This window comes from Choloepus didactylus, chromosome 3 (assembly GCF_015220235.1).
Source record: "Choloepus didactylus isolate mChoDid1 chromosome 3, mChoDid1.pri, whole genome shotgun sequence".
NCBI lineage: Eukaryota > Metazoa > Chordata > Mammalia > Pilosa > Megalonychidae > Choloepus > Choloepus didactylus.
In genome coordinates, this window is record NC_051309.1 from 46,656,562 (window position 1) to 46,677,084 (window position 20,523).

The following is a 20,523-nucleotide window of genomic DNA, read 5'->3' on the forward strand; positions in this document are numbered from 1 at the left end:
TTCTCAGATAAACTCCATACCCTCCCAGTGAGACCTGGGCCTCTCTAGACTGGGAAAATATGACTGGGGTTGACCATACCTGAGGAGACCCTCTCACAAAAATGCTACACAGAGGCAGAGCAAGAAACAGAAAAAACAAGAGGTGAAAAATTCTGATCAACTAAATAGAACCTAAGTTAGAGGTCTAGAATAAGTTGAACTGAATAACAGAGGCCAGAGAACAAAGCCAACCAACAAGAAAACCCCTAGGTGAAAGATAGACAACAAGTTCCAGAATAAACTAATCAAGAAAATCAGATGCCTGGACAACTTAAGATAACAAGCCATACCAGAAAATACTAAAATATGGTCCAGCCAAAGGAACAGACTAATAGTTCAATCAAGATACATGAGTTGAGGCAACTAATGCTAAATAAATTCAATGAAATGAAGGAAGATATAGCAAAAGAGATGAAGGATATAAAGAAGACACCAGATGACCATAAAGAAGAATTCATAAATTTGAAAAAACAAATGGCTGAACTCATGGGAATGAAGACCACAATGGAGGAGATGAAAAACACAACGGAGGGACACAGCAGTAGATTTGAACAGGCAGAAGAAAGGATCAGTGAACTGGGAGACAAGACATCTGAATTCATACACACAAAAGAACAGATGGTGAAAAAAATGGAAAAATACGAGCAGGGTCTTGGGGAGCTGAGTGACAACATGAAACGCACAAATATACATGTTATGGGTATCCCAGAAGGAGAAGAGAGGGGAAAAGGGGCAGAAACAGTAATAGAAGAAATATTAACTGCAAATTTCACAACTCTTATAAAAGACAGAAAATTAGAGATTCAAGAAGTATAGCATACCCCAAATAGAAGAGATCCCAATAGACCTACTCCAAGACACTAACTGATCAGATTGTCCAATGTCAAAGACAAAGAGAGGATTCTGAAAGCAGCAAGAGAAAAGCAATTCATCACATACAAGGGAAGGTCGATAAGACTATGTATAGATTTCTCCACAGAAACCATGGAAGCAAGAAGATAGTGGCATGATATATTTAAGATACTGAAAGAGAAAAACTGCCAACCAAGAATTCTATATCCGTCAAATCTTTCCTTCACAAATGAGGGAGAGATTAAAACATTTTCAGACAAACAGACATTAAGGAGTTTGTGAATAATAGACAAGCACTACAAGAAATACTAAAGGGAGTGCTACAGGCTGATAGCAAAAGACAGGAGAGAGAGAGTTGGAGAAGAGTACAGAAATGAAGATAATCAGGAAAGGTAAAAGGAGAGAGAGGAAAAAATAAGACATGACATACAAATTCCAAAAGACAAAATGGTAGTAGAAAGTACTACCCTTATAGTAATAACACTAAACATGGATGGATTAAACTCCCCAATAAAAAGACACAGACTGGCAGAATGGATTAAAAAACAGGACCCATCTATAGGCTGTCTACAAGAAACACACTTCATACACAAGGACAAAAATAGACTGAAAGTGAAAGGTTGGAAAAAGATATTTCACCCAAACAACAACCAGAAAAAAGCAGGAGTAGCTGTATTAATATCAGACAAATTAGGCTTCAAAAGTAAAACAATTGAAAGAGACAAAGAAGGACACTATATATTAATAAAAGGGTCAATTCATCAAGAAAATATAGCAATCATAAATATTTATGCATCAAGCCAGAATGCCCCAAAATTCATGAGGCAAACACTGAGATCACTGAAAGGAGAAGTAGACACCTCTACAGTAATAGTTGGAGACTTCAATATACCACTGTCATCAATGGATAGAAAATCTAGATAGACAATCACTAAAGGAACAGAGATTTTGAATTGTATGATAAATGAACTAGACTTGACAGACATTTATAGAACACTACATCCAACAACAGCAGTATACACTTTTTTCTCAAGTGCTCATGGAACATTCTGTAGGATAGATCGCATTTTGGGTCACAAAGCAAGGCTCAACAAATTTAAAAATATTGATGTTATACAAAACACTTTCTCAGACCACAATGGAATGAAGTTGGAAATAAATAAAAGGCAGAAGGTCATAAAATTCACAAACATATGGAGGCTAAACAACACCCTCTTAGAAAACCAGTGGGTAAGGGAAGAAATCACAAGAGAAATTAGTAAATACTTCAAGGCAAATGACAATGAAAACACAACTTATCAAAACCTATGGGATGCAGCAAAGGGGGTGCTGAGAGGGAAATTTATTGCCCTAAATGCCTATATTAAAAGAGAAGAGAGAGCAAAAATTGAAGAGTTAACTGCTCACCTGGGGGAATTAGAGAAAAGAACAGCAAACTAACCCCAAAGCAAGCAGAAGGGAAGAAATAACAAAGATTAGAGCAGAAATAAATGCAATTGAGAACAGGAAAACAATAGAGAGAATCAACAAAACCAGAAGTTGGTTCTTTGAGAAAATTAATAAAATTGATGGACCACTGGCTAGGCTAACAAAAAGAGAGAGAGGATGCAAATAAATGCAATCAGAAATGGGAAAGGAAATATAACTAATGACCCTACAGAAATTAAGGAGATAATGAGAAGATACTATGAGCAACTATATGCTAATAAACTAGACAACTTAGATAAAATGGACAACTTCCTAGAAAAGCATAAACAACCAACATTGACTCAAGAAGAAATAGATGACCTCAGCAAACCAATCACAAGTAAAGAGATTGAATCAGTCATCAAAAAGCTGCCAAAAAGGAAAAGCCCAGGACCAGATGGTTTCACATGTGAATTCTACCAAGCATTCAGGAAAGAATTAGTACCAATCCTGCTCTAACTCTTCAAAAAAATTGAAGAGGGAAAGCTACATAACTCATTCTACGAAGCCAACATCACCCTAATACCAAAATCAGACAAAGATACTGCAAAAAAAAAAAAAAAAAAGAAAATTATAGACCAATTTCTTTAATGAATATAGACACAAAAATCCTCAACAAAATACTTGCAAATCAAACCCAGCAACACATTAAAAGAATTATACACTATGACAAGGTGGGATTTATTCGAGATAGGCAAGGCTGATTCAACATAAGAAAATCAATTAATATAATACATCACATCAATAAATCAAAGCAGAAGAACCATATGATCATCTCAATCGATGCAGAAAAGGCATTTGATAAAATTCAACATCCTTTCCTGATGAAAACACTTCAAAGGATAGGAATAGAAGGGAACTTTTTCAATATGATAAAGGCAATATATGAAAAACCCACAGCTAACATCATACTCAATAGGGAGAGACTGAAAGCCTTTCCTCTAAGATCAGGAACAAGACAGGCATGCCCACTATCACCATTGTCATTCAGCATTGTGCTGGAAGTTCTAGCTAGAGCAATTAGGAAAGAAAAAGAAATAAAAGGCATCCAATTAGAGAGGAAGAAGTAAAACTTTCACTATTTGCAGATGACATGATTCTATATGTAGGAAATCCAGAAAAATCTACAGCAAAGCTACTAGAACTAGTCAATGAATACAGCAAAGTGGCAGGCTACAAGATCAACATGCAAAAATCTGTAGTGTTCCTATACACAAGTCATGTGCAACAGGAGGAGGAAATCAAGAAAAAAAATCCCATTTACAATAGCAACCAAAAAAATCAAGTATTTAGGAATAAACTTAACCAAGGGCACAAAAGGCCTTTACACAGAAAACTATAAGAAACTGCTAAAAGAAATTGAACAAGACCTAAAAAAATGGAAGAACATACCATGTTCATGGATTTTAAGACTAAATATAGTTGAGATGGCAATTTTACCTAAACTGATTTACAGATTCAATACAATACCAATTCAAATCCCAACAACTTACTTTACAGAAATAGAAAAACCAATAACCAAATTTATTTGGAAGGGCAAAGTGCCCTGAATATTCAAAAATATCTTGAGAAAGAGGAATGAAGCGGGAGTTCTCACACTACCCGACTCTGAAGCATATTAGAAAACTACAGTGCTCAAAACAGCATGGTACTGGCATAAGGACAGATATACTGACCAATGGAATTGAATTGAGTGTTCAGAAGTAGACCCTCACATCTACGGACAACTGATCTTTGATAAGGCAGTCAAGCCAAAGCAACTGGGAAAGAGCAGCCTCTTCAATAAATGGTGTTTGGAGAACTGGATATTCATTTCCAAAAGAATGAAGGAGGATGCCTATCTCACACCTTATACAAAAATTAACTTGAAATTAGACCTCACACCCAAGGCACGAGCAACCAAAGAACAAATAGACAAATGGGATCTCCTCAAAATTAAACACTTTTTTACTTTGTCAGAAAACGACTTTGTCAGAAAAGTAAAAAGGCAACCTACACAATGGGACATGGTATTTGGAAATCACATATCAGATAAGGGCTTAATATCCCGAATATATAAAGGAATCCTACATCTCAACAACAGAAAGACAAACAATCCAGTTAAAAAATGGGCAAAAGGCATTGTTCTAGTTTGCTAATGCTGTGGAATGCAAAACACCAGAGATGGATTGGCTTTTATAAAAAGGGGGTTTATTTGGCTACACAGTTACAGTCTTAAGGCCATAAAGTGTCCAAGGTAACACATCAGTAATTGGGTACCTTCACTGGAGGATGGCCAATGGCATCTGGAAAACCTCTGTTAGCCAGGAAGGCACATGGCTGGTGTCTGCTCCAAAGTTCTGGTTTCAAAATGGCTTTCTCCCAGGACGTTCCTCTCTAGCAAGCTTGCTCCTCTTCAAAATGTCACTCACAGCTGCACCGAGTTCCTTCTCTTTGAGTCAGCTCATTTATATGGCTCCACTGATGAAGGCCCACCCTGAATGGGTGGGGCCATGCCTCCATGGGAATATCTCATCAGAGTCATCACCCACAGCTGGGTGGGGCACATTCCAAGCAAATCTAATCAGCACCAAAATGTCCGCCCCACAAGACTACATCCAAGATAATGGCGTTTGGGGGACACAATACATTCAAACTGGCACAGACATGGACAGACATTTTTCTGAAGAGGAAATACAAATGGCTCAAAAACATATGAAAAAATGCTCAACTTCACTGGCTATTAAGGAAATGCAAATCAAAACCACAAGGAGATATCATTTCACACCTACCAGAATGGCAATTACCCAAAAAAACAGAAAATGACAAGTGCTGGAGAGGATGTGGAGAAAGAGGCACACTTATTCATTGTTGGTGGGAATGTAGAATGGTGCAACCACTCTGGAAGACAGTGTGGAGGTTTCTCAGGAAGCTAAATATAGATTTGCCATATGACCCAACTATTCCATTGCTAGGTATATACTCAGAGGAACTGAAACTTAAGACACAAATGGACATTTGTAAAGTGATGTTTATTGCAGCATTATTTATGATTGCCAAGAGATGGAAACAACCCAGATGTCCATCAATGGATGAGTGGATAAACAAACTGGTATATACACATGATGGAATATTATGCAGCTATAAAACAGAACAAAGACATGGATCATATAATAACATGGATGAACCTTGAGGGCATTATGTTGAGTGAAGTTAGCCAGAAACAAAAGGACAGATTCTGTATGGTCTCATTAATATGAACAGACATTAATGAACAAATTTTGGGAGTTAAAAGCTGATAACACAGGTGACCAGGGTCAGAAGAAAGAGGGCAGAGACCAGGCATTTGATGCTGAAGGATTACAGAATGTTTAAGATTGATTGTATAGATCCAGAAATAGATAGCATAATACTGTGTGATGGTAGCACAGTATTGTAAGTACACTGAACGAAGATGTCTGTGAGTAAAGCTGAAAGAGGTGGGATAGGAAAATGTATGACACCAGAGGCAAAGATGGATGATTAAGACTGGGACTGTATAACTTGGCAAAAACTGGAGTGGCCAAAGACTGTTACTAAATATACAAATATAAAAATGTTTTTGCATGTGGGAGAGCAAATGAATGTCAACCATGTAGAGTGTTGAAAAAGGGATGGTATCCGGGAAAAAACATAATCAAAGCAAACTGGAGCCTATGGTCAACAGTAACATTGTAATATACCTCCATTAAATGTAACAAAGGCAATTTGGCAATGCTAAGTGTATATGAGAGGGGGATATAGGGAAGGAATACGGGATTCTTGGTAGTCGTGTTATTTTCTGTCCTTACTATTATATTGTATTGTATGACGTTATTTTTCTTTTTATCACCTTTTTTATTATTGCTAAAAAAAAAACAATTTTTCTGGTAGTCATCGATATGTTCAAGAGCTGATTGTGGTGATAAATGTACAACTTTATGATGATGCCATGAACAACTGATTGTACACTGTGGATAAATGTATGGCATGTGAATATAACTCTATAACATTGTAGGAAAAAATATATATACAAGTAAAAGTGTTGAAGAAAACATGGTGAGAGGGATGTACCTATCTACCTGTTGATGAGCAGGTAGAATGGTGTAGCCTTTCTGAAGGTCAGTGTGGTGGTTCCACAAAAAGTTAAGTATGTGGGGACCATAAGGTCCTGCAACCTCATTATGGGGTATGTCATTTGAAGATCTGAGAGCAGAGACATGAATGGACATTTGCAAACTGTTGTTCATGGAGACAGTAATCATGATTTGCAATGGGTGGAGGTGACCTAAGGGTACATAGACTGAGGAACAGAATGTTGAACTGTGGCATATGCATACAATGGAATATTGAGCAACTATGAGAAGGAGTGAAGCTGTGAGACACACAATGAGGTGAATGGATCCTGTACACAGTATTTGAGTGAAGTATGCCAGAAATAAAGGTAAACACTATAATGCCTCACCAATATGGACTAACTACAATGTGTAAACTCAGAATTGAATCTTAGAACATAGCCTAACATGGACACGATTAGTGTAATAGTCCCTAGATTGTAAGCTCTTACAGCAGTCAACTCTATTCCTGAATTGTAATGCCTATCTCTAAACTTTGAGATGCTGAGCTCTTAGTGTATAACCCAATTGGTCTCTGGAACAATGTGTATCTCTGAGACACCTGAAACTCAGAGCTAGTGCTCAGCAGATATGAATGTCAGTATTAGTGCATACAGCAACTGTTAAAAAAAAAAGCTGAAAAAGATCCCAGACTTCAATTAGTGATATGAATGAGACAGATCTGGTTAAGACTAGGGCAAACCGGGCCAAAGGGTAAAGGTCAAAACTGACTGTGTTTTAAAACTTCACCTTCCATGTGAGACCAAGGGAAGAGATGTCATTTGGTGCAGGATCTATATTTTCTAAACAGTGTAACTCTACAGTCGGTTTGTTCAAACACCACAATTACATGGAACACTGAATAGGAAGTGAGATACGGTAGGTTAGTATAGGTTAGAGTGAGATAGTGACACAACCCAAATTTGGGCAGAGAATAAAAAATATATTTACAGCCTCTCCCCACCCCCACCCCAAGGAGCTGGGGGAGGTGCAGAAGTGTTGGACTTCCTCACCTGGACTGGTGTTGAAGTTGTCACAAACATTGGGAATGGTGGTTTGATGTGCTGAGCCCTCTGTCATGGGACTTGCCCTTATGAAGCTCATTACTGCAAAGGAGAGGCTAAACTTGCATATAATTTTGCCTAAGAGTCTCCCCCTGAGTACTTCTTTGTTGCCCAGATGTGGCCCTCTCTCTCTCTAACTAAGCCACCTCAGCAGGTGAACTCACTGCCCACCCCGTTATGTGGGACCTGACTCCCAGGGGTGTAAATCTCCCTGGCAATGCAGGATATGACTCCTGGGGATGAATCTGGACCTGGCATCATGGGACTGAGAATATCTTCTTGACCAAAAGGGAGATGCAAAATGAGACAAAATAGTTTCAGTGGCTGAGAGATTTCAAATGGAGTTGAGAGGTAACTCTGGTGGACATTCTTATGCACTATACAGATAACACCTCTTAGGTTTTAATGTATTGGAATAGTTAGAAGTAAATACCTGAAACTACCAAACTCTAACCCAGCAGTCTGGACTCCTGAAGATGATCATATAATAATGTAGATTACAAGGGGTGACAGTGTGATTGTGAAAATCTTGTGGATCACACTCCCTTTATCTAGTGTATGGATGGATGAGTAGAAAAATGGGAATAAAAACCAAATGATAAATAGGGTGGGATGGGGGTGACGGTTTGGGTGTTCTTTTTTTACTTTTATTTTTTATTCTTATTCTGATTCTTTGTGATGTAAGGAAAATGTTCAGAAATAGATTGTGGTGATGAACGCATAACTATGTGATCATACTGTGAACAGTTGATTGTATACCATGGATGATTGTATGGTATGCGAATATGTTTCAATAAAACTGAATTTAAAAAATGCAAAGAGAAAAACAGTTAATATCCTGCTATCTTAATGAATTGATTAGTTCAGATGCAGTGAGGAGTTAACAATAGGCATTTTAAACCTATCACCTGAAAGATAAGGAACAAAGACTGTGTGGTTCTGTCTATTCATTTGAAATAATTCATTACCTGAAAAAACTGAGAATGCAAAGGGAAATTGCACTCTGAAGTTTTCTGCTTATTCATTAATACTCTAATCTGTGAAACTATGGAACAGGCAAACAGGCTTTATGAGAAATGAGGGCTTAATAAAGTCAAATATGAATTTTATTTTAAAAGTTTCCAGTTCATATAAATGAAACAGCAGGAAGATAAAAAGCTGAACAAGCATAACTCTAAAATTAACAACATTTCTTTTTGGCAGTGAGTGACAGCTGAAAGGGTGAGAGGAAAATGGAAAGATGACATTATACATGACAACAACTTGGAGTGTTAATCATTTATGTGAAAACATCCTTTTTTCTAAGGAAAGTGAACTTTTTAGATTCATGTTAGTTCTCCTTGGTGCTGTCTTTAAAATCAGAATTTCAAATAGTTTGGTCATATATAAAAATTAGTGGACTCTAAGGGATATCATGGATAACACCCTAAGCTCATCACTTCCATCTCATGCCCATTCACTTCTCTCCAATAAGCCTTGTGACAAATTATAAAATATTAAGAATGAGGAATATTGCTGGCCATGTGTTCAGAGTTTTTCCAGACGAGATTAATGTGTCCTTCTGCAAATGTGAATAAAGACAGCGAGATCCTCAGATGCTCTGGGTGTACAAAATGCTGAAATGCAGAGAAAACACTGCACAGTGTTTCTTTTTGGAAGTTAAACACAAGATGAAAAATGGGCTGCAGCTTGGTAGTTTAAAATTAACTTTTGACAGATTAGATCTACTAGTTGCCATATTCCCAACTCAATTTTCAACATAAATCCTATATGAATTTGTAATCCAGAGAGCATAACATGATACAAAATAATATACACATCCACCCAAAAATATGTGTATTCTTTGAAACTCAGTATTTCATGAGACCCTATTATGGACCAGGTACTATATTTGGGGCTGGAAATTACTTAAAGAAAAAATAATTGTACTCAAGGACTCATTGAATTAAGGAGTCTAGTTTTTTGGTGTTCTTCATTAGAGAAGTTGTGGGTTTACAGAACAATCATGCATAAAATACAGAATTTCCATACATTACACACCACCACTTTAAATTGCTGTGAAACATTTGTTACAATTGATAATTTCACAGTTTTTATAATTGTAGTATAAATTAAAGTCCATGTCTTAACTTAGGGTTCACTGTTTGTGTAGTGTAGCTCCAAGGATTTTTTTTTTTAATTTTATTCAGTTACCATATATATATATAATCTAACATTTCTCCCTTTAATCATATTCAGATATATATTTCAGTGCTGCTAATTGCTTTCAAAATGATGTGCTATCATCACCACCATCCATTACCAAAATATTTCCATCATTCCAAATAGTAATCCTGTACAATTTAAGCCTTAACTTCCCATTTCCTATCCTCACTCAGTCCCCTGATAACCTATATTCTGACTATACGAGTTTGCTTATACTATTTATTTCAAATTAGTGAGATCTTACAATATTTGTCCTTTTGTGTCTGGCTTATTTCATTCAACATGATGTCTTCAGGGTTCATCCATGTTGCATGTATCAGGACATCATTCTTGTTTTACTGCTGAATAATATTACATTTAATGTAAATACCACATTTTATCCATTCATCTGTTAAAAGATACTTGGGTTGTTTCCATTTTGGGCAATTATGAATAATGTTGCTATAAGCATCAATGTGAAAATATCTGTTCAAGTCCCTGCTTTCAATTCATTTAGGTATATACCTATCAGTGGGATTGCCAGGTCATATGGTAATTCTATACTTAACTCTCTGAGTAATCACCAAACAGTTTTCCAAAACCACTGCACTATTTTACATTTTCATCAATAATGTATGAGTGTTCTTATTTATTCACATCCTCTCCAACACTTGTAATTTTCCATTTTTAAAAATTATAGCCACTCAAGTGGGTGTGAAATGGTATCTTGTTGTGGTTCTGATTTGCATTTCCATAATCGTTAATGATGTTGAACATCTTTTAATGTGCTTTGTTGGCCATTTTTATATGGGTCACATGGTAGTCTATTCTTAGCTTTCTGAGGAACTGCCAAACTGTCTTTCATGGCACCTGCACCATTTTACAGTGCCACCAGCAATGAATGAATGTTCCTGTTTGTCTGCATCCTCTCCAAAAATCATTCTCCATTTTTTAGATAACAGCCATTCTAATGGGTGCAAAATGGTATCTTACTGTGATTTTGATTTACATTTCCCTGATGTCTAATGAAGTTGAGCATATTTTCTCAACATTTCTGGATACTTGTATATCATCTTTGGAGAGATGTCTATTCAAGACTTTTGCCCATTTTTAATTTGGATTGTTTGTCTTTGTTGTTATGTTGAATGATTTCTTTATATATTCTGGATATTAAATTTCATCAGATATGTGGTTTCCAAATATTTTCTCCCTTTGTAAGTTTTGTCAATTTTATTGATCTTTTCAAAGACCAAACCTTTGTTTTTTTTTTTTTTTTTTTTTTACTCCTCTTTATGGTTTTATGCTTTCTATTTCATTTATCTCCACTCTAGTCTTTGTTAGTTCCTTCTTTCCTCTGTCTCCAGGTTTAGTTTGTTCTTATTTTTCCAATTCTTCATGTTTTATGGTTAGGTCTCTCATTTCACGTCTTTATTCTTTTTTAATCTAAGCATTGAGAGTTATAAATTTCCCTATCAATACTGCCTTCATGCATCCTATAAGTTTTGGTATGTCATATTTTCATTTCCATTTGCCTTAAGATATTTCCTAATTTCACATCTGATTTCCTCTTTAACCAGAATAAGAGTATGTTGTATAATTTCCACATTTTTTGAGCTTTCCATTTCTCTCTCTCTTATTGATTTCTAGCTTCATTTTATTGTGTTCATAGAATATACATTGTATGATTTCAATGTTTTTTAATTTATTGAGACTTGGTTTGTGACTCAACATATGGTCTATCCTGGAGAATGATTCATGTGCACTTGAGAAGAATGTGCATTCTGTTTTTATTGGGTGAAGTGGTCTATATACGTCTATTCCTTCTAGTTGTTTCAGACTATTATTCAAGTCTTGTATTTCCTTATTGATCTTCTGACCAGATGCTCTATCCATTATTGAGAGTGGCATATCAAAGTCTCATACTTATAATATAGAACCATCAATTTCTCCTTTCAAATCTGTCATTATTTGTTTCATATACTTTGGGTCTCTGCTGCTAAGTGCATATATATTTATAGTTGTTACATCTCCTATTGAATTGTCGCCTTTATCATTATATAATGACCATCCTTGTTCCCTGTAACTGTTTTTGACTTAAAGTCTATTTTATCTGATATTGGTATAGCTACCCCAGCTCTCTTCTGGTTACTACTTGCATGTCATATTTTTCTAGCTCTTTCACCCTCAACCTACTTGTATATTTGAATTCAAGATAAGCCTCTTGCCAGGCCTCTTTATTTTTACTGGAGAGTTTAATCCATTTACATTTAAAATCACTACTGATGAAACAGGACTTTCTTCTGTCATTTTGCTATTTAGACGTTGTAAGTCTTATATCTTTTTTGTCCCTCACTTCCATTAATGTCTACTCTTACATTTATTTGATTTTTTTCTGTTGTACTTATTGAGTGCTTTATTTCTCATCTGAATATATTTTTCATCTATTTCCCTTGCGGTTACCATGGGGTTAAAATTTAACATCCTAATATGTAAAAATCATATTTGTTTTGATACCAATTTCACTTCAATAGCATGCATACATATTTTTCCTATACCTCTCTGTCACCCCACCATTTTTTCTGTACTTGTTACCACTGATATCTTCATACATTTTATGTCCAAAAACATAGATTTATCATTACTTTTATGTATTTGCATTTTAGCACTTGTAGGAAGAAGTGGAGTTAAATACCACACAATACACTACAATAATGATGACATTTATAATTACCCATTATTACCTTTACCACTGGTCTTTATTTCTTTATGCCCCTTTGAACCACAGTCTAGTGTCCTTTCCTTTCAGTCTGAAGGACTGAACTCCCTTATCATTGCTTGTAGGGCAGGTCTAGCTGTGATGAAGTCCCTCAGCTTTTGTTTATCTGAGAATATCTTAATCTCTCCCTCATTTTTGAAAGAAAGTCATGCCAGATATGAAATTGTTGGCTTGCAGTTGTTTTCTATCAGCACTTTAAGTATTTCAATCCACTGCCTTCTTACTTCTATGATTTCTGATGAGTAATCAGCACTCACTGTTATTGAGACTCCCTTGTACGTAACACGTTGCCTTTGTCTTGCAGTGTTCAAAACTCTCTCCTTGTCCTTTGCATTCAAAATCCAAGTAACATAAAATATGGTTATTTTTCTTCATGTTTATCCTGTTTGGTGTTCTTTTGGCTTCTCTGAAATGCATATACATGTCTTTTGTTAAATTTGAAACCTGTCATTATTTCTTTGAATATTCCCATTTCCCCTTTCTTTCTTTCTTCTCCTTCTGGGACTCCCACAGTGCATATACTGGTGTTCTTGAGGGTATCCCTGAGTTGTCTTAGGCTATTCTCACTTAAATATTTCCTTTTTCTTTCTGGTCCTTACCCTGACTCATCTCAAGTATAGTGTCTTCAAGTTCACTGATTCTTTCTCCCACCAGCTCCAATATGCCCTTAAAGCTCTCCTGGGCATTTTTCATTTCAGTTCTTGTAGTCTTCAACTCCAGTAGTTCTGTTTGGTTCCTTTCTAAAATTTCTATCTTTTTACTAAGACTCTTACAGTGCTTGTTCATTGTTTTCCTGATATCTTTTAGGTCTTTTTCTATATTTTCCTTCATCTCCTTAATATTTTTAGGATCAGTTTTTAAAAGGATTTGTTCAGTACATCCAAATTCTCACCTTCATTGGTGTTTTCTGGGCTTTTGCTTATTAGTTGTTTCAGAGTTCCCCTATTTACAGGATTTTAGTTGTCCCCTCTTTTCCTAGCAGAAGACCTCCCTCTTCTGGGTGTTTGAAGCTGACTGGCCTTTGTCCCAGACTGTCTGCCTCTATAGTTTCTTACACTCCTTCATTTGTTTCAAGGTGCTTTTGCCTAGATGGCAAATTCTGGGAGAAGGACACACCAGAGAGGACTTTCCCAAGTCCATTTTTTCCAGCCCAAACAGGGTCAGGGACACACAAAATGCATGCAGACCATCTCTAAAGTGTCTTGTGGAGGGGATCAGGAAGAGTGTCAAGTGCTTCTCCTATAGCTCCCCACAGCTGAGCTTTCCTGGTCTGCCCAGCAAATGCAGCCCTTCACTTAAGTGTCCCCCACAGCTCTGATGAAGCTCATCATCTTTGGGTCTCCACTGCCACCAGCCCTGTCTAATAAGGGTTGAAACAATGGCTGCCACCACTCTCTATGGTGGATTGAAACAATGGTTGCTCTCACAGCTGGGCTGTCAGGGATCCAAATTTGCTAATCAAAAGCTATGATCAGAGATTGGCCTTTTCCACCCCTGGTCTTAGAGAAGAGAATTTTATGTCCCTTTCTGTCACCAGTAAGCTAGCCAGGGGCTGGATCCATGGTGGTGTGCTGTGAGATTGGGGGATGGGTGCTGGTAGTCACTGTGCAGAGAGAGCAATCTAGTGTTCTTTACTATAATTTATCAGTCTTTTCCTCCCCCTCTCCTGATGTATAGTGCTCCTTTCACCTCCAATGTTTCAAAGTAGTTGTTTTAGACAGTTCCTGCCTGTTTGATAGTTGTTTTGGTAGAAGGACTGAATGAGTCCTGGAGGTCCCAACTCTGCCGTCTTTCCACAATCTTCTCCAGTTTTCTGTTTTTAAAATTAGGCAACTATGGGAATATAATTATACACTGTAGTGCTAAATTGCATCAAAAGAAAAAAAGCAAAGAGAGAAAATGGATTCATAAATGGAGATGAAACTTAAGTGATTTTGCTTTATTATAGACTACTAAAATGTCTGCTAGGGGAAGTTATCAAAGTATTTTAGAAATAGAAGGAAACTTAGGGATCATTTACTGAAATCCGTTAATTTTACTGATGAAGAATCTAGGTTCAGAAGTATAAAATTACATGGCAAAACTTTTAGAGCTTCATTCACCACTTGCTAATTATGTAACTTTGGGAAAATCACATTATCTCTCTGGGTGTCAGGTTCCTAATCTGTAAAGTGGCAATATTAGTATTGATATTCTTAGAATATTTTGAATACTGAATAAGGACATATACACAATGAGCTTAAAACAGTGCCTGGCACATAATAAGTAGTCAATAAATATAAACTCTTAATAGTTATGTTGCTGGCAAAGGAGAAGCCAGAACCCTTCTTTTGTGTTTATTGGTCAAGAACTCTGTTCCACATACCACTCTGCCTTCAATGCATACAGGTTGACTTAGATGGCAGATTGAAGTATGTATCCCAGTTTAGACATGTTCTTAATCTTAGCCTGCGTTACTGTGGATATAAATCCACTGTAAATAGGATCCCTTGAAGATGTTATATTTAGTCAAGGTATTGTGAACTAAACCAAGGTGGGACTTAATCTGGATGACTGGAAGTGTTATAAAGAGAAAGCCACACAGAGGACCAGAAGCAAGAAGTCAGCAAAAACCTGAAAGAGCAGAAGAAAGGAGAGAACATTGCCATATGACAAGGAAAGCCAAGGAATCCCAAGGGCTGTTGGCAGCCAACACTAGAATGTTACAGTCTTCAGGGAAAAAGCAAGCCTCATTTGAAATCATGATGTTGGGCTTTGGCATCTGAAATTTTTAGGTAGATTTTTGATGGCTTATTGGATCTCTTTGCTTTTGATTGGTTTGTTGAGGTCTTCTATTTCTTCTTGGGTCAGCCTAGGTTGTTCATGTGTTTCTAGGAAACTGTCCATTACCTCTAAATTGTATAGCTTGCTGGCATACGGTTGTTCATGGTACTATCTTATATTTTTGATTTCTTTGTAATCCATAGTAATTATCCCTTTCTCATTTCTGAGTCTGTTTATTTGGGTCTTCTCTCCTTTTTACTTTGTCAGTATAGCTAAGGGTCTGTCAATCTTGTTGATCTTCTCAAAGAACCAACTTTTGGTTTTATTTATTCTCTCTCTCTCTCTCTCTCTCTCTCTCTCTCTCTGTCTCTCTTTTGTTCTGCAGCTTCATTTCTGCTCTATTTCTGTTTTAATCTTTATTATTTCTTTTCTTCTACTTGCTTTAGGGTTAGTGCTCTGAACATTCTCTAGCCTTGTCAGTTGTTCAGTTCAGTTAGGACTTTGGTTTTAGCCCTTTCTTGCTTTTTGATATATGCATTTAGAGCTATGAATTTCTCTCACTGCATCCCACAGATTTCAATATATTGTGTTCTCATTTTCATTTGTCTCTAGATATTTGCCAACTTCTCTTGCAATTTCTTCTTTGACCCACTGGTTATATAGGAGTGTGTTTAACCTCCTTATATTTGAGAAAGATTTGGTTCTTTGTTGGTTATTGATTTCTGGTTGCATTCCATTATGGTAAGAGAATGTACTTTGAATAATTTCAATCTTTTTAAATTTATAAAGACTTGTTTTTTGCTCCAACATATGATCTACCCTGGAGAATGTTCCATGGGCACTAGAGAAGAATGCATATCCTAGTACTTTGAGATACAATGATCTATATATGTCTGTTAAATCTAATTCACTTATCAGATTGCTTACATTCTCAATTTCCTTATTTGTCCTCTGTCTAGTTGTTCTATCTATAGAAGAGAGTGGTGTATTGAAGTCTCCCACTATTATTATAGAACTGTCTATTGCTCCCTTCAGTTTAGCCAATGTTTTTCTCATATATTTTGGAGTGCTTTATTGGGTGCATAAACATTTCTGATTGTTATTTCTTCTTGGTGAATTGTCCCTTTTATTTACATATAGTGTCCTTTGTTTATCTCCTATGACATCTTTGCATTTAAAGTCTATTTTGTCCAATATTAGTATAGCTACCCCAGATTTCTTTTGGTTGTAGTGTGTGTAGAATATTTTTCCATCCTTTCACTTTCAGTCTCTTTGTGTCACTGGCTCTAAGATGAGTCTCTTGTAAATAGCATATTGATGGGTCATACTTTATAATCCATTCTACCAGTCTGTATCTTTTAATTGGAAAGTTTAATCCATTCAAATTCAAATTTCTTACTGTGAAAGGAGTTCTTGAATCAGCCATCTTATCCTTTAGTTTAAGTTGTTAGATCTATTTTTTTTTCCTCTCTGTCTTTTTTTTCCCTTTAAGTTACCCTTACTAATAACTCTTCAGTTGTGTGCTCTTCTCCAGACCTCTCTCTCCATTCTTTTTTTTTCTCAGCTGGTAGAAGCTCTCTTTAGTATTTCTTGAAGGGCAGGTCTCTTGTTAACAAATTCTGTCAGCATTTGTTTGTTTGTGAAAACTTTAAACTCTCCCTCAATTTTGAAGGAGAGCTTTGCTGGCTAAAGAATTCTTAGCTGGCAATATTTCTCTTGCAGAATATTCAATATGGCATACCACTGTCTTCTCACCTCCATGGTGCCTGCTGAGTAGTCAGTACTTAGTCCTATGTTGTTTCCCCTGTATGTGGTGAATTGCTTCTCTCTTGCTGCTTTCAGGAGACTGTCCTCTTCAACATTTGACAATCTGATCAGTATATGTCTTGGAGTAAGTTTATTTGAATTTATTCTATTTGGGGTCCTTGGGCATCTTTTATTTGCATATTGTTTTTTCATTTAGAAGGGTTGGGAAGTTTTCCCCAACTACATCCTGAAACACTCTTTCTAGCCCTTTATGCTTTTCTTCTCCTTCTGGGACACCAATGATTCTTATATTTGTTTGCTTCACGTTGTCCATCATTTTTCTGAGCTCCATTGGAAATTTTTCAATTTTTTTCCCCCTTTCTTCTTATGTGTGCTTGCATTCAATTAGTATGTCCTCAAGTTCATGCATCCTTTCATCTGCCTCTTCAAATCTGCTATTGTGTGTCTCTAGTATGTTCTAAATTTGATCCACAGTGTCTTTTATTTCCATAAAGTCTGCTATTTTATATTTACTCTTTCAAATTCTTCTTTATGCTCTTGTAGAATCTTCTTGATTTCCTTTATGTCTTTAGCCATCTCATAAAAGTTGTTTTAGAGATTTGTTTGTACTTCTTTAATTAACTGCTCCAAAGTTTGTGTCTCTTCCAGCTTTTTAATTTGTTCATTTGACTTGTCCCTATGTTCTAGATTCTTCAAGTGCTTTTTAATTTTTTGTTGGCTTTGCGACATTTGCTTGCCTTGATAAGGTTATTTTGGGAAATGCAAGATTATTTGAACATTTATATATCATTTTGTAAAGCTACAGCTTGTTGGAGCTCAGTTTCCCTAACTTACCAGCAGGTGGTGCTGTCAAGCCAAACGTCTCCTGTGTGATGGGTGGAGTCCAAACTGGCTGGAGAACTAATCAGCGCACCAGTTCTCCATGTGCACTGGGGACTGCTCACCCTTAGGCTATGATGTGGGCACTGAGCAGGTATGTAGTGAGTCACCCAAGGGTTCCCGGCAGATGTAACATGGGCCTTGCCTGCCCTCTGCTCGCAAGTCTCTGTGGTGTGGGTGGGAGGGGTTCCTGATTGTCAGTATGGTGCCTCTCCTTTTCCCACTTCTCACTGGTGATAAAATAACATCAATAATAAGAAGAAATTGAAATCCAAACTATGCAAGTCCATGATAGAAGGTGTAACCCCTCTTGATGCAAATTAAAATTCCTGAGGATTTGATAAAGCTTTATGTTACATCACCTGAAGATCATCAGAGTGGTGTAGGGTTGTAGTTGAGAAAAGTGACTTTGGGATCAGAGAGACATTGCTTTGAACACAACCACTTCTCAGTTCTCTTATATGTAAAATGGTGTTAAAGACTGTACCCCCATCACAACTTAATTAAAAAGGACTAAACAAATTAATGTATGAAATATGCAACATACAATGGGAGACACAAGCAAAATATATAAATGGTAATAATCCAAAAATCCATAGAACAAAGCTAGTAAACAGAGGCATAATGATGAACCTATCTGGTGATTTAAAAATTAAAATTAAATTAAGAATGAGTTCTTATTTCTCAAAGTTACAATAGCCAAATATTAAGGCATGATAGTTTTTCAGGAATATTTAAAGGCAGTCTCAAGGAGAGAGGGAAGAGGTCGGTACAGACAATGTGAGTGACAGAGGAAAGATAGGATGGCGGAACTTGCAGACAGAAGCAAAAATCACTATAGCCATAAAATTACACCCATGCCAAAAGTGGACTGCAGAGAGTCACATTGTCAAATAAATGAAGGAGGAGAACAGGCCTTTGAGATGCTTTTCCTTAAAAATATCAAGTAACCTGACAATATTTCCTATACCAAATTGGGATTATAATCTATAAATCTGTAACTAAATTAAAATCTGTAGGAAAAAGATTGTACTGGAAAAACAGTCACTAGAGACATTCCATGCAACTCAATAGTGTTGTGAGCCATGCATGGGGAAGGAAAGCTATCATCATCCTGTACCATTAGAGTAAATAGCTATTGGGAACTACCTTTTGGCTCTGACCAGGCAGTTTGCCTTGAGGAACATCATACTTTAAACATTCTGTCTGAATCTTCCCTCCCTGGGCTACAGAAGGTATATGAACTATGCCTCTTCTTAGATGAAAAAATAAGAGAGATGATTTTAGTGGAAAATGATTAAGACTAAAACCTGAATATACAAAATCTTCATAAATAATACTAAAATGCCCGAACACTTATAGGGAAGTGATATGAATCCTGGTATTTTTGTAACCTGTTAGGCTTATTTTTGTATCAATTAATAACTCTTTGAAAGTATATGTCATTTATACATAAAGTTTCAGATTTACTTTCCTTTAATCAATATCTGCAAAATAATACAGTTAAGTCACTAAAAATTATAAGCTTTTGGAAATAAAATTGACCTTTCTGATATTTAAATATTTCTTTAATTAATTTATTCATTTACTCATTAAAGATCATGAGCTAAATAGTTTTCAAGCTATCATCATTACCAGCCACCCTTCTTAAATGCCAGGATCATCATGTGTTTTCAATTTACACATTGATTTTTTTTAGTAATTCTTATGATATCACTAGTAAATGTGACACGTATGGAAAGATCTCAAGCCCTGTGGGAGAAATTTGGAATCTTTGCATCCAGCTTTCAATAAGCTGCCATTTCCAAAGTTAAACACAACAAGGGAGGGTCACAATTACTCCTAAATTCTGAAGCAATGCCCTTGAATCAGAAATGGGGCTCCAGGACCCAGAAAGAATAAGAGCACTTTACCTGCCTTTATCTAAAAAGAAACAGAGTTAAGGGGGTGAATATAAACAGTGTTTTGGTGCCACACAGTTAACCTCCCCAGAAATTTTTCAAGCACATGGACCGATTTAACAGTCAGCTGCAGAACTTCATTGCTGACAATTAAGAAGTGCTGAAACATGCTGGTGTGAAACTGCAACATTAAGAACCTGAAGCTTCAAAAGTAGCTGTGCCAATCCCCTGCTCAGCACTTTCCCTTCCAGCAATCTCCAAGCCAAGAGCCCGAGACAAGTGGAGGAGCTGGCAAGGGTGAAGCAACAATACTGGCATTCATTCAAAAGGCAATGACCACCAGCAAATGCCATACACTACTTTGGAGAAGTCTCTGCAAATACTTGGGGAGAACAGAGACAGGTATTTTCTCAACGGATTATGCATTTTTGTTTATGAGTGGAATAGTACCAAGCCATCACCATACAAGCCCATGTTAAAATTCAGGGTCATCGTATATGTTCAATTTACATATTTATATTGAGTAATTCTTATGATAGTGCTAATAAATGTGACTCGTGGAAAGATCCCAAGTTAAGATCATCCATATAAATAGATCTAACTAGATCTACTGAAGATCTCTTACCATTACAGTCTTAACACTGTCAGTAGTAAAGTATAAAGAAAAATCTTGAATTACTAAACTTGAGTTCACATTCCAGCCAGCAGCTTTCTAAGTG